This window comes from Loxodonta africana, chromosome 4 (assembly GCF_030014295.1).
Source record: "Loxodonta africana isolate mLoxAfr1 chromosome 4, mLoxAfr1.hap2, whole genome shotgun sequence".
NCBI classification, from domain to species: domain Eukaryota; kingdom Metazoa; phylum Chordata; class Mammalia; order Proboscidea; family Elephantidae; genus Loxodonta; species Loxodonta africana.
The window spans coordinates 27,878,068-27,891,231 of NC_087345.1; the positions used below are offsets into that span (position 1 = coordinate 27,878,068).

The 13,164-nt window shown below is 45.9% G+C and overlaps 1 protein-coding gene across 1 annotated transcript in view; it reads left to right on the top strand.

Annotated features, from left to right (window-relative positions):
* Positions 1 to 13,164, top strand: part of PAH (phenylalanine hydroxylase) — an 88,058-nt gene that overhangs the window by 33,221 nt on the left and 41,673 nt on the right. The window lies entirely within an intron of this gene.

Below are 13,164 nucleotides of genomic sequence, written 5' to 3' on the forward strand. Positions count from 1 at the left end.
TCTATGGATTTTTCCAGCTTATTAAACTTTTCATTATGTTCCTGAATAATCTTTCTGATTTCTTCAGTTGCTTTATCTGTGTGTTCCTTGGCTTGTTCTGTGTATTGCCTCATTTCCTTCCTGATGTCTTGAAGGGTTCTGTATATTAAACTTTTGTATTCTGCATCTGGTAATTCCAGGAATGCACTTTCATCTAGAAGATCCCTGGATTCTTTGTTTTGAGAGCCTGTTGAGGTGATCATGGTCTGTTTCTTTATGTGACTTGATATTGACTGTTGTCTCCGAGCCATCTATAAGTTATTGTATTAATTTATGTTTGCTTACTGTGTCGTAGCTTCTTGCTTTGTTTTGTTTTGGTATACCTCTATGGGTTGCTTCAGTGAGCTAGCATGAGTATTTTCACATTTGGAGCTCTGACGTCCTGTCCCCAGATGGCTAGAGTTGTTATCAGGTATATCAGTCTAGGCGTCCATTCAGTTTTCTTGTATGAATTCAGCTCAGGTTTCCAGGTAGCTGATCATCAAGTGTGTGGTACAGGCTCTGTCCTACAGTCTTAGAGGGGCAGGGGTGATTGGCGTATATACCGGTATCTGATTGCAGCAGGGGGTCATGCTGTAAACAAGGCAGGGGGCTGAGAACTGACCCCTGAGTGTCTATGAGGAAAATGCATCTCTGTTCCCTAGAGCATGCAGGTGGGTGGATTCTGCAGATGGACCATAGGCACCCAAAGTTTTTGGTTGTAAGGACTGGGAGGTACCAGTTTTCTTCGGACCCCTGTCGCAGGTGGCTGGGTGACCTGGGTGGAGCTACCAGTCCTTAGGTCCCTGATGTGGGTAGGTGAGGACCTTGTTTAATAGGCAAAGCAATGTCAAATGTCAAACACCCACCTCTCCATAGCACAGGTGAAATGGTTGGAGTCTGCCAACAAGGGCCTATTCTCCTGAAATAGGCCCACACAGGTCCATGAAGAAGGGAAAGGTGCTCAAAGTCCATGGACGGTTTATGCCTGGACAGGAGCTGCTTCTGTCCTGAGCTCCCCTGGTTAGTGGAGCTAGCAAATTATGTTTTCCCCCAAAATGAAAATTTTTTCCTTTCCCAAGGCTGGGAGGATGGCTCTAGGTGCTCACCAGGGCCTATCTCAGGCCCAGAGAATTCAGCTGCTGAAGCCTGTTTGTGGGTGGGGGGTGGGGGGCACATTAAAATATACGCAAGTACTTAGCTTTTGCCGAGAGCGCCATTCTCCTCAGGTTCCGGAGGTGTGAGTGGACTGTGTGGCTGGCTGCTTCTCCCTGAGGAAACAGTGGCTCAAAGCCAGTACCAGCCAACCATCGCCGCCACCGCTGCTGCTCTGGGAATGGTGCCTGAGGGCTCCCCTCAATTCAGGTCCGGTAACTCCTCTCCACTTCTGAACAGCCTCTTCCTCCACCTGCCCCTCAGTTTGTTGTCCAAGCTTGCCTTTGAAGCTCAGGGCTTCCAGCTTGTCACAAATTTACTCGTTCCACTTGTTTTTTGGGGTCTTTGTTGTAAAGAGGGCTTGCTGGAAGTGTCTGTCTATTCCGCCATCTTGGCTCCGCCTCCACACTCTTTGACTTTAAACATTATTATTTCTAACCCTACCGCTCACAGAATCTGCTCTCAAAGTTTCCCAACAATTGCCATCACCAAAGTCAATAGCCTTTTTATGGTTTATTTTCACCTTCCTTGGCATCTTTGCAACATTTCACACCATTATCCCCCATGAATTCTCTTAGATTTTTATAAAGTATGTGACCCTTACTTTTGAAACACTGACTATTCAAGTTCTCTTCTTCCTTCTGTCACTACTTAAAAAACTGCAGAGCAAAGTCAGCTTTGTCAACTTCTTTTTCACCTCATCCCCTACTTCAGTTGATCATTCACTCAATGGATATTTATTGAACACCCATTTGGTGTCAGTCACCACAATAGGGAGGTTTTTGTTGTTGTGTGCTATCGAGTCAATATCAACTCATGACTGGCGGGTTTGAACTGCTGACCTTTCAGTTAGCAGCCAAATGCTTAACCACTGCACCACCAGGGCTCCTTAATGATAGGGATACAGTAGTAAAAAAGGCAAACATGGTGCCTAGTCTCATGTGACTTACAGTCTACCTGTTGCTGGGGAGTTGATTCCGACTCATGGTGACCCTATGTGTTACAGAGTAGAACTACTTCATAGGGTTTTCTTGGCCGTAATCTTTACAGAAGCAGATTTCCAGGGCTTTCTTCCACACTGACACTGAGTAGGTTCAAACTGCCAACCTTTAGGTTAGCAGATGAACACAAACTATTTGTGCCAGCCAGGGCCTTTACAGTCCAGTAGGGGAGGGAAACATGTAAGTGGACAATTGCTATAGGGCATGATAGTGCAATAATAGGGAAGGGTGGTGTACCTCACTTAGAAGGCACCATGAACCTAGTCTTGGTGAGCAGAACAGGCCAGGGAAGACGGCCTGAAGTGAGATAGACATTATGTGTAAGAGACTTTAGATGTATTCTGTTTAATTCAATGGGGATTGACCATCACTCTAACTGTAAGTGGCAGCCAGCCAGATTTCAGTGCAATATAAACTCTCTCTCAGGAGACAGGCTGAGTATTTTAGGATGTACTGGGCAAACTGCCAATAGATATGTGTATGAGATACATAACATCTTGAAAAGGATATGAGAAGGTAATTCCAGTTTAGATTGGTGGCTGGAATTATGACCCTTGAGGTCATTGTTTTGTTCATTTATGATTTCACTCATATGCGTTCACTCCAAATGTTCATTCATTTCAACACAATTTTAGTCTTCACTTCACGTGCTAGGTCCCTGTTATTCATCTGGTTTCAGGATTCCCATTTTAACAACAGAGAGATCAATTTTTTGCCCATCATGTCAATGATAAAAGGCCTTGATCCTACCACTCCTGAACACTACTGTGTCCAGGAGGATGGGGGTAATAGCTTGGCACCATCAGCCAGGTCTGGGCTCACCCACTCTTCCCAAGACCTTCCTGAAGGGCACTCCCTTCTACATAAGGGAAGTAGAAACTTCTTAAAAGAGTTCGCCCTCAACAGTTTTCATCCTGTTGCAAGCCACCGTTCTCCCTTTTGGGGAGCCATTGGGATCAGCACAGCAGTTGCTTCACTGTGGGGCTGGAGGCCACTGCCTTGGAGGAAACATCCGGGAGCCTTGGAGTAGGGGGTGAAATACTTCGCTATTTTGGACCTAAAAAATGGAGGATTTATGGCTCTTTCTGAGACAGGCTGGAGGCAGAAGTCTGGGGCAGGCCTGGGTGCCTTGTTGGCTAAACCCTGGGGCTGGTGAAAGCCTGGTAGAGGGAGAGGTTAGACTGGACTCAGCCTGCACCTTGAACTGCTATAAATTTAATGGGCCTGCTCCTGACCTGCTGGCCAGGAAGCTGACTCAGGCCAAGCCTGTGGGGGCTTCTGCCCAGGAATATCCTGAGCCAGCCGCCCCTTGGCATCCTGGTTGAGCAGCTGACCCCAACTTAATGGGACCACAACGTGGGTGTCCGGGGCCAGCTCTTCAATGGGCTGCTTCCCTTGGAGCCAAATCAATATTTATTAATGATCTGCCCCCTGGGTCCCTCTGTCTTCACAGAGGGCCTCTGTTGCACCAGCCTGTCCAAGTCATTCATTAACCGCCGAGCTCAGCAGCCCTCCAGGCCGTGGAGGGACTCACAGAGGCCAGCCCACCAAGGAGGTATTTTGAAAGGTCATTAATGAGCTAATCTGATTTAACTTTTCAGAATGGAGGCCTGGGTCACAGGGGTCAGTCTGGATTCCCAGCATTGTGAGTGGGACTGGGGTGAGGGGAGAGGCCTGTAACCTTCACTGGGAGGAGAAAGGCAATGTGAAGATGTGTGTGAGAAGTGGAGGACTTAGGTGCTAAAAAGTGACTACCCCTAGATCCTGGGAGGCTTGGGACAGAAAGTGGGTGAGGACTCAGGGCTGTTCCAAGGATTTTCTTCAAGTTTCCTGTAGACTTCTAGCTTATGTCTTAGTTTCCTTTAACCAGTTGCATTCGCGTCAGCTCCGGCTCTTGGGGATCCCATGCGAGTCAGACTAGAGCTGTGCCTCATGGAGTTTTCAATGGCTGATTCTTCAAAAGTAGATCGCCAGGTCCTTTTTCTGGGCTACCTCCGGGTGGACTTGAACCTCCAACCTTTTGGTTAGTAGCTGAGTGCATTAACAGTTTACACCACCCAAGGACTCCTTCTCAATATCTTAGTGCTGCTGTAACACAAATAACACACGGGTGGCTTTAAAGAACAGAAACCTACTTTCTCACAGTTCTGAGGGCTAAATATCCAAATCAGGATCTCAGCCATGTCGATTCCTTCCTTGTAAGTAGCCCTAGGCTACTTGGTTTCTTAACTTGTAGATAATCCTCATATGTGACATCTGTCATCCTCCATGTGTGTGTGTCTCTGCATCTAATCAGAAGTGATTAGATTTGGAACCCACCCTACTCAGGTACGATCTAATTAAAATAACAAAGAAAACCCTATTCCCAAACAGGATTATATTCACAGGATTCCAACACACTTTTTTTTTTGGGGGGGGGGCACAATTTAAGCCATCACAGTTCGTCACCTCCTTTTCCTCCCGAGGTGGTTGAAGAGGAACTGACTAGAGCTCCTACTCTGTAATTTAAGCCAGCAGAGTCCCGGTAAGCACACATCTTGCAGAGCTCAAATTTCAGCTCAGCTACTCACTAGCTCAGTGATCTTGAGCAAGTCATTTCACCTTCGCAAGTCTGAGTCTGCTTATCAGTAAAGCAGAAATAATAAGGTCTACCTCACAGGATTTCTTTGGGAATCAAAAGAGACAATGGAAGTGAACAGTTTAACACAGTATCTGGTGCCTAGTAAGCTCTCAAAAAAATGTGACTTTAAAGGAAGAGAGTTAGCTATAACCTTTTGGCTGAGAACAATTGGAAGGCTCAGGTGTTGACGTGCACAAGTCTGAACTCTGGCTCCATCACCAGTGACCTTATGTACCTGAATCCCAGTCTGGTGTCCCCTGGGTTTGTTGTGAAGTCCAAGGGCAATGATGACACAGATCTACCTGCTATGGCTCAGCTGCTTCTCAGCCCAACCAAAGAGGCAGGAGAGGGATTGGCTGCTTCATCCCTTTCACAGATGAAAAGCTGGAGACTCAGAAATCAAGTAACTCTCTTAGAGTCACACTGTTTGTAGATGGGAGGGATGAAACTTGAACTCAGACCTCTGGCTCCAATCCAGGATGTGCACAACCTTTGAATGTTATGAAGATCAGTACATACAGTTTAACACTTGATTATTAACTTAAAGGTTGGTGGTTCGAACCCACGCAGTGGTGCTGCAAAAGAAAGGCCTGGTGCCCTGCTTCCATAAAGATCACAGCCAAGAAAACTCTATGGAGCAGTTCTACTATGTCACACATGGGGTCACCATGAGTCAGAGTTGACTCCATAGCAATTTTTTTTTTTTTTAAACAAATATAAGTCTTGATACCGATTTTGTTTTCGGGTCCTCTTTGGTCTTTCTACCTTTATAGTACCTGATGTCTCCCTACTGCTTGCTTCACAACCCTGCTCAGGTCAGCCTCTGCCCCAGGAAACCAGCCATGCCAGGGCCTCAATCCACCCATTACCAAACACCCAGAACATGCCTCTCCTCAGTCTCATTGCCTTAAGCCTTACCCCTGCTCTCCAAGGTGACAGCTGGTGAACTCCTTCTCTTACTTGTTAGGCCTGGTCTGGGCCCTCCTTCCATTATATTATACATAGATTCTTCCTAAAGGCTTCTGGGAGACAATAATCTCAAGTGATGCCTGGGAAGAGCGGAGGAATGGATTCCAAGGCGGATAGAGTTGGGCCGCCGCCTGGAGGAAGTATGAACCAGGCCAGCCTTATCATCTGGCTTTCTATAATGATAAAAAACAAACAAAAAAACCCAACTGGTTGTCGTTGAGTTCATTCCAACTCATAGCAACCCCATAGGACAAAGTAGAACTGCCCCATAGGGTTTCCAAGGAGCGGCTGGTGGATTCGAACTGCCGGCCTTTTGGTTAGCAGCTGTAGCACTTAATCACTACACCACCAGGGCTCCTCTATAATGATAGTAATAGTAATAATAATACCAAGCACTTATAAAGCATTGTTCTAAGCACTATATAAGTATCAGCACATTTTAATTCTCCCATCAATAGAAGCTGCACTATTGGAATATATTGTTATATGTAATCATATTATATATTATTGGAGTCCCTGGATGACACAAATGGTTAGCAATTTGAACCCACCCAGAGGTTCCTCAGAAGAAAGGCCTGGCAATCTGCTTCTGAAAGGTCATAGCATTGAATATCTTATAAAGCAATTCTACTCTGCACACATGGGGTGGCCATGAGTTGGAATTGACTCACCGGCAACTAACAACAACAACAATATATCATTATTATATATTATTATATGCACTATTATTGTAGCCATTTTAAGGAACCCTGGTGGTGCAGTGGTTAAGCACTTGGCTGCCAACTGAAAGGTCAGCAGTTCGAAGCCACCAGCTGCTCCACTGGAGAAAGATGTGGCAGTCTGCTTCTGTAAAGATTATAGCCTTGGAAACTCTATGGGGCAGTTCTACTCTGTCCTATAGGGTCGTTATGAATCAGAATTGACTCGATGGCAACGGGTTTTGGTATTAAGGCCATTTTACAGATGGGAAAACGGAGGACCAAAGTAATCTCCATAAAGTCCCAAAGCCACTAAGTAGCAGAAGTGAGATTTGGACCCAGGCAGTCTGGCTCTAGAGTTAACCACCAAGCTCTGTCACATTGCCAGCCTGGCTATGTTTGGGGCCTTTTCTGGATGATGATGAGGCTCAGGAGACACTGGAGGCCCGTGGACTGGGGTGAGCACCCCATGGCCTGGCACTGTCCTGCTTCAAGCTGCCTCAGTGTCCCTCCAAGCTTCTGCGATGAGGTTCTGTTAAAAGGCTTGGCAGACTGCTTTGACTTTTGTCTCCTCTTTGTCAAGACTTGAATCTTTTGGGTCTTTGTAGCCCTCTTGAGTTCTCCATTTTTTTTCCGCTATCAAGAGACCTGAAAACGTACAAGGTTAACCGGCCCAACTACTAGTCACCTAGAGCAGGAATTATGCTGGTTTTTTGCTGCCCCCTGGTGGTTAGTTGGGGGATGGCTAGCACACGCCGCTCTGCATTAGGATGGGAGCATAAAAGCTTCCATCCCTGGAGTACAACCTTGTTTCTTTGGTGAGAGGAGAATGGGAAATTGTATGCAGGAAGTGCACTTGGGGAACTGAAAAAAATGCAGTGACTGTATTTCTAGAACAAGCGAGGCTGACACATCGGTTGAGATGTGAGTGCCCTTTTTTATGTCCTCTGGCCAGCGTCATCCCTCACAGGCATTTCACAGGTCTCAGTAGATGAAACACGAACGAGACTGCAGCAACAAATGAATCCAACACCCTTTGTTTTATGAAGCGTGAAACTGAGGCCCAAGAATAGAAAGCCCGTTAATATCAGAGCTGTACTGAGAACCAGCTTTCTGACTCCAGTTTACCTTCTTCTTCTCCTTCCCCTCCCCCTTCTCCTCCTCTCAATTCCCCCTCCCCCTCCCCTTCCCCCCTTCTACCCCTTCCCCTTATACTCCCTGCCCTCCTCTTTTTGTTAAAATCTTTCTCATCCTCATGGGCTACCTTTGGCAGAGCACTTACTGTGGGCCAGTCACTATGCTAAGGTGAGTCACATTTGCTACAGCATTAATTCATGCAAGGACGTGGAAAAATAGTTTGTACCCATTTTATGGATCAGGAAACTAAGGCTCTGAGAAATAAAACATTTGTTCAAAGTTGCACAACAAAGTAAGTGTCAGACTTTCTAGCTGCGCTGGAAAACGTGTGCTCTTTCTGTTCTGTGCTGAGTTAACTGTAGTGTAAAAAAATCCTCTGGAACTTAGAGCTGAGTAGTTTTTGCTATGTGCTGTGTACTGTTCTCAGCAACTCACATACATTAACTCATTTAACCTCAAATTGATCCTATAAATTAGTACTAATAATACCACCATTTTGAAGGGTACGACAGTACACAATACTGGGGAAGCCAGCACAACTTGACCAAGGCAAGGTCATGGAAGCGCCATAGACACATTCAAACTCCCTAAGGGACCAAATTACTGGGCTGAGGGCTGTGGGGACCATGGTCTCAGGGAACATCTAGCTCAATTAGCATAACATAGTATGTAAAGAAAATGTTCTACATTCTACTTTGGTGAGTAACGTCTGGGATCTTAAAAGCCTGTGAGCGGCAATCTAATATACTCCACTGGCCTCATCCCTTTGGGAACAAGGGCGAATGAAGAAAACTAAAGATACAAGAGCAAGATTAGTCCAAAGGTCTAATGGACCACAACTACCGTGTCTTCCACCAGATTGAGTCCAGTACAACTAGATGGTGCCTGGCTACCACCACTGACTGCTCTGACAGGGATCACAATAGAGGGTCCTGCATAGAGCTGGAGAAAAATGTAGACCAAAATTCTAACTCACAAAAAGAAAAAAAAAAAAAAAAGACTAGAATTACTGGCCTGTCAGAGACTGGAGAAGCCCTGAGAGTAGGGACCCTGGACACCCTTTTAGCTCAGTAATGAAGTCACACCTGAGGTTCACCCTTCAGCTAAAGATTAAATAGGCACATAAAACAAAATGAGACTAAAGGGGCACCCTAGCCCAGGGGCAAGGACTAGAAGGCAGAAGGGGACAGGAAAGCTGGTAATAGGATAATAGGGAACCCAAAGTTGAGAAGGGAGAGTGTTGACGTGTCATGGGGTTGTTAACCAATGTCATAAAACAATATGTGTACTGTTTAATGAGAAGCTAGTTTGTTCTCTAAACCTTCATCTAAAGTACAATATCCACATTTTACAGATGGGAAGACTGAGGCACAGAGAGGTTTGACAGCTTGTCCTGGGTCTCATAGCTAGTAAGTACAGAGATAGGATTCAAACCAATGGTGTGGGGCTCCATTGTCCATGCCCTTAACCATTGCTAGGCTGGCTCTTCCCAAGACAAACAGGCAGCCAGCCCTGGCCTAGGGACTGCTCTGGGTGTCCCAGATCCCACTGGGCTGTGGGTAGTTTGTGGTGGACAGTTTTGTGAGGCAGCGTCAAGCCACCAGGACCCTCACCCTGAGGTCTAAAGCCATAAGATGTCATATAAAACAGCATCCCCATCACTCACCATCTCCTTACCCTGCTTTAGTTTTCTTCAAGAACTTCCTGGCATTGCTATACATTTAAAATTTAGCATTTCCTGTCTCCCCCAGCAGAATGTAAGCATCTCAAGTGTGGAGACTCCATGGTGTTCCCCCCTCTATGCCCAGTGCCTGGTACACAGCAGATACTCAATACATATTTGTGGGTTCTCCTTTGATGAGTCTAAGGTTCCCAAGTGTCAGAAGGTGGTGCAGCAAGAAGGTTTCCCCGGGCACATTCTCCAGGAGCAGCTGTCACTGCCAGAATTACGGATGATTTCTGGTAGAGAAAACTGATGAACGAATGGGGAAGGGGTGGCTTGGAAGTGAGGTGATGGGCTTATCAATGGTGCTTAGTCCAGAGGTGAGGGACAGGTTCCCTTGTCCAGGTGAGTCATTCAATGAAGCTCCTTGGTGGCAACATTCTGGATAAATAGGAATAGTCTCATAGGAAATCCTGAGTTTTGCCTGACTACCATGGAGTCTCCTTCCTATGCCCTTCCAAACCTAGGTGGGAAACGGACTTCATTTCCAATGCGGTCATTGTGCAAGGCAGATCAGTAGACAAAAGGAGGAAAGAATGGTTGGGTAGAAGTTTAGGCAGTGAAGTGGGAAGCCAGGTTCCATGTTTTAGGTGGGTGGAACACAGTGCTGTGTCATTCCAGACCCTGAGATCAAGGTAGTTGGAACCAAGGAGATCTATCAAGAGACTCCCCCGCCATCCCTCAGTTTTTTCATCTGTAAAATGAGGGTCATAACAATACCTACTTCGTGGGGCTGTTGCGAGGATTAAATGAAGCAGTATATATATGTACAGTGTCTAGGAGAGTGCTTACTGCATGTTACTGTTGTGTATTAACAAGTCGATTTTGGCTCATAGTGACCCCAAGTAACAGAGAAGAACTGCCCCAAGGGTTTTTTAGGCTGTAATCTTTACAGGAGCAGATCACCAGGTCTTTTCTCCTGTGGAGCTTCTGGTGGGTTTGAACCGCTAACCCTTCAGTTAGCAGTCAAGTGTTTAACCGTTGCACAACCAGGGCTCCTGCCTAGCACTTCCTCATTGCCATTGAGTGGATTCCAATTCATAGCGACCCTATAGGACAGAGTAGAACTGCCCCACAAGGTTTCCACGGCTGTAAATATTTACCGAAGCAGATTGCCACATCTTGCTCCCATGGAGTGGCTGTAGAGTTTGAACTGTTGGCCTTTTGGTTAGCAGCCAAGTGCTTAACCACTGCACAACCAGGGCTCCTTTGCTTAGCGTATAGCAAGTGCTGTACAAACATCAGCTGCAATAACTACTGCAATGTCTGTCCACAGGGAGCCAAACTAGAGGAGTGGGCTGGGCCTTAGGGGCATGGAGACCTCCAAGTAGAAACTGAAAAGCAACAATCATGCAGTCAGGTTCTAGAGCCACACCCCTAACCAGTCTGCTCTGCCAGCTCCCATTAGTGGCTGGATGGATTGGTGGTCAAGACCAGAGGCTATGAAGTTAGCTGGGCCTGAGTTTGAATTCTGGCCCTACTGTTTACCAGAGTGTGCGTTTGGGCTAGTCACTTAACCTCTCTGTTCCTCAGTTTTCTCATCTGTAATAAGGGCATAAGAAGCCCTGGTGGCACAAAGGTTAAGTTCTTGGCTGCTAACTGTAAGTTTGGTGGTTCAAACCCTTTAGTGGCTCCATGGGAAAAAAGACCTGGTTATCTGCTCCTGTAAAGATTCCAAACCAAAAACCCATTGCCGTCTAGTTGATTCTGACTCACAGTGACCCTACGGGACAGAGTAGAACTGCCCCATAGAGTTTCCAAAGAGCATCTGGTGGATGTGAACTGCCAACTTTTTGGTTAGCAGCTGTAGCACTTAACCACTACGCCACCAGCATTTCCACCTGTAAAGATTATAGCCTAGAAAATCTTATGAGGGAGCGCTACTCTGTTACATGGGGTCGCTATGAGTCGAAATTAAATCAATGGCACCTAACAACAGCGATATGGGAATACCAATCATACCCACATCACTGGTAATGTACTTAGAATAGCCCTCACTCTTAGTTTTTATTGTTAATATGGGCAGTAGAGAGTTTAAGCCCTCCAATCAATGGAAGCAAGTGGCCTTTATTAACACCATTGAGATAAACTCCTTGTTGTTTGTGATATGTTTTATACAGCTGCTTTTTGTCCTGAGGTTCATATGCTTATTTCATGAGTGACATTTCCCCAAGTGTGGCCACTAGATGGCACACATGTCCTTTCCTGCCACTTCCCCAGGTCACGGAACAAAAGATGGTGAGCCACCATTTCTGTGCCAGACGTTAGGCTGTGCACTTTGCCTATAATCTCATTTCCTGCTCATGGAGGACCTCAGATTAAAGGAGATGCTCTATTAGAAATGCTAAGCACAGTACCTGGCACATGGTAAGGCCTCAGAAAAGAGTTTATTAATCTTTCTGTTATCCTCGTTTTTACGGAGGTGGGAACTGAGCCACAGAGAGGAGAGTAGACAGATGTTGGAGGCTAGATTCTAAACCAGACCTGAATGACTGCAAGTTCAGCGTCCTTCCCCCTGAACCTCATTTCAGGGGAAATACTGGACGCCTTGAGCTTACTTCCTTGCTTCCCACCATGACTACTCTGCCCTCTGGTTTCTTTCAGGGCCTGCCATTTTGTTGCTTCCTGTGTGATCTTACACCAGTTATTTAGACTCTCAGAGCCTCAGTTTCTCATATGTATAATAGGGGTTATAATACCTTCCTCATTTTGGAGATACTTCAGAAACAGCAACTAGAGCAGAGTCGACCTACTGTGGATAGTGATGACTGTCCTTAATCCCTTACATGGTAACATAACCAGAGTTTGCTCCTCTCTCCTTCCCTTTCTCATTCCCTTCTTTCCTCCCTCCTTCCTTTCCTTCCCTCAATTCTTCTTTCCTCCTCCTTTCCCTATCTCCCTCCCTTTTATCCTCTTCTTTCTTCCTTCTGTCCTTTCTTCTCTCTTTCCTTTCTCCTTTGCTCTCTCCGTTTCCTTCTCTCCTCTCACCTTTCTTCCCTCCCTTCCTTCCTTTCTTCTTTCCTTCCTCCCTTTATTCCTGAGCTCTATGTGCCTAGAAATACAGAGTACTCATGGCCCCTGCCCTCATGGAATTTACAGTCCCAAATTCCCTACCCTCTGCTCATCCATGAGACAATTCCCACTCCCCTCTTCTTCAACATGTCTTCTTCCCTGTAAGTCACAGGGATTTAGATGCTGCTACCTACTCTTCTCCCTGGGGTCCCTCCTCTGCAGCCATTGTGAGCTGCAGAACTCAGGTCCCCCCTCTTTCCCTTACTACGCTATTACAAAAACAAGCTCACAAATTCTTTAGAAACCGTGAGGCATCTTCAAGTCCCAGACCACCTGACTCTGTTCATTCCATTTCACCAATGGTTTTCAAACTGACTGTGGGATCAAAGGATTTTGCGGGATGCTTGGGGCCTTTGGAGGGAGACATGATGGGAAGATGGGGTGAGGAGAGTTGGTTTCAGGGGCTCATATTTTGCCTCCACTAGAGCAACTCTGGCTTTATCTAATTTGTATTTTGGGGTTACATGCAACGTCTTACTGCTAATAAAACCCACCAGCCGTTCCACAGGAAAAAGATGTGGCAGTCTACTTCCATAAATATTTCAACCCCAGAAACCCTATGGGGTATTCCTACTCTCTTCTATGGGGTAACTATGAGTTGGAATCGACTCAACAGCAATGGGTTTTGTACCATGTTGAGTGGTAGGGAGATTAACTTTGAGATATTTCAGAGAAAATCTTCAGAAACATACTATGTTTGGGAACATATTTTAAAATTAGTTCCCAGAAAAGGCAAATAGATTTAAGTTTTGAATTTTTGTAATTTGGGGG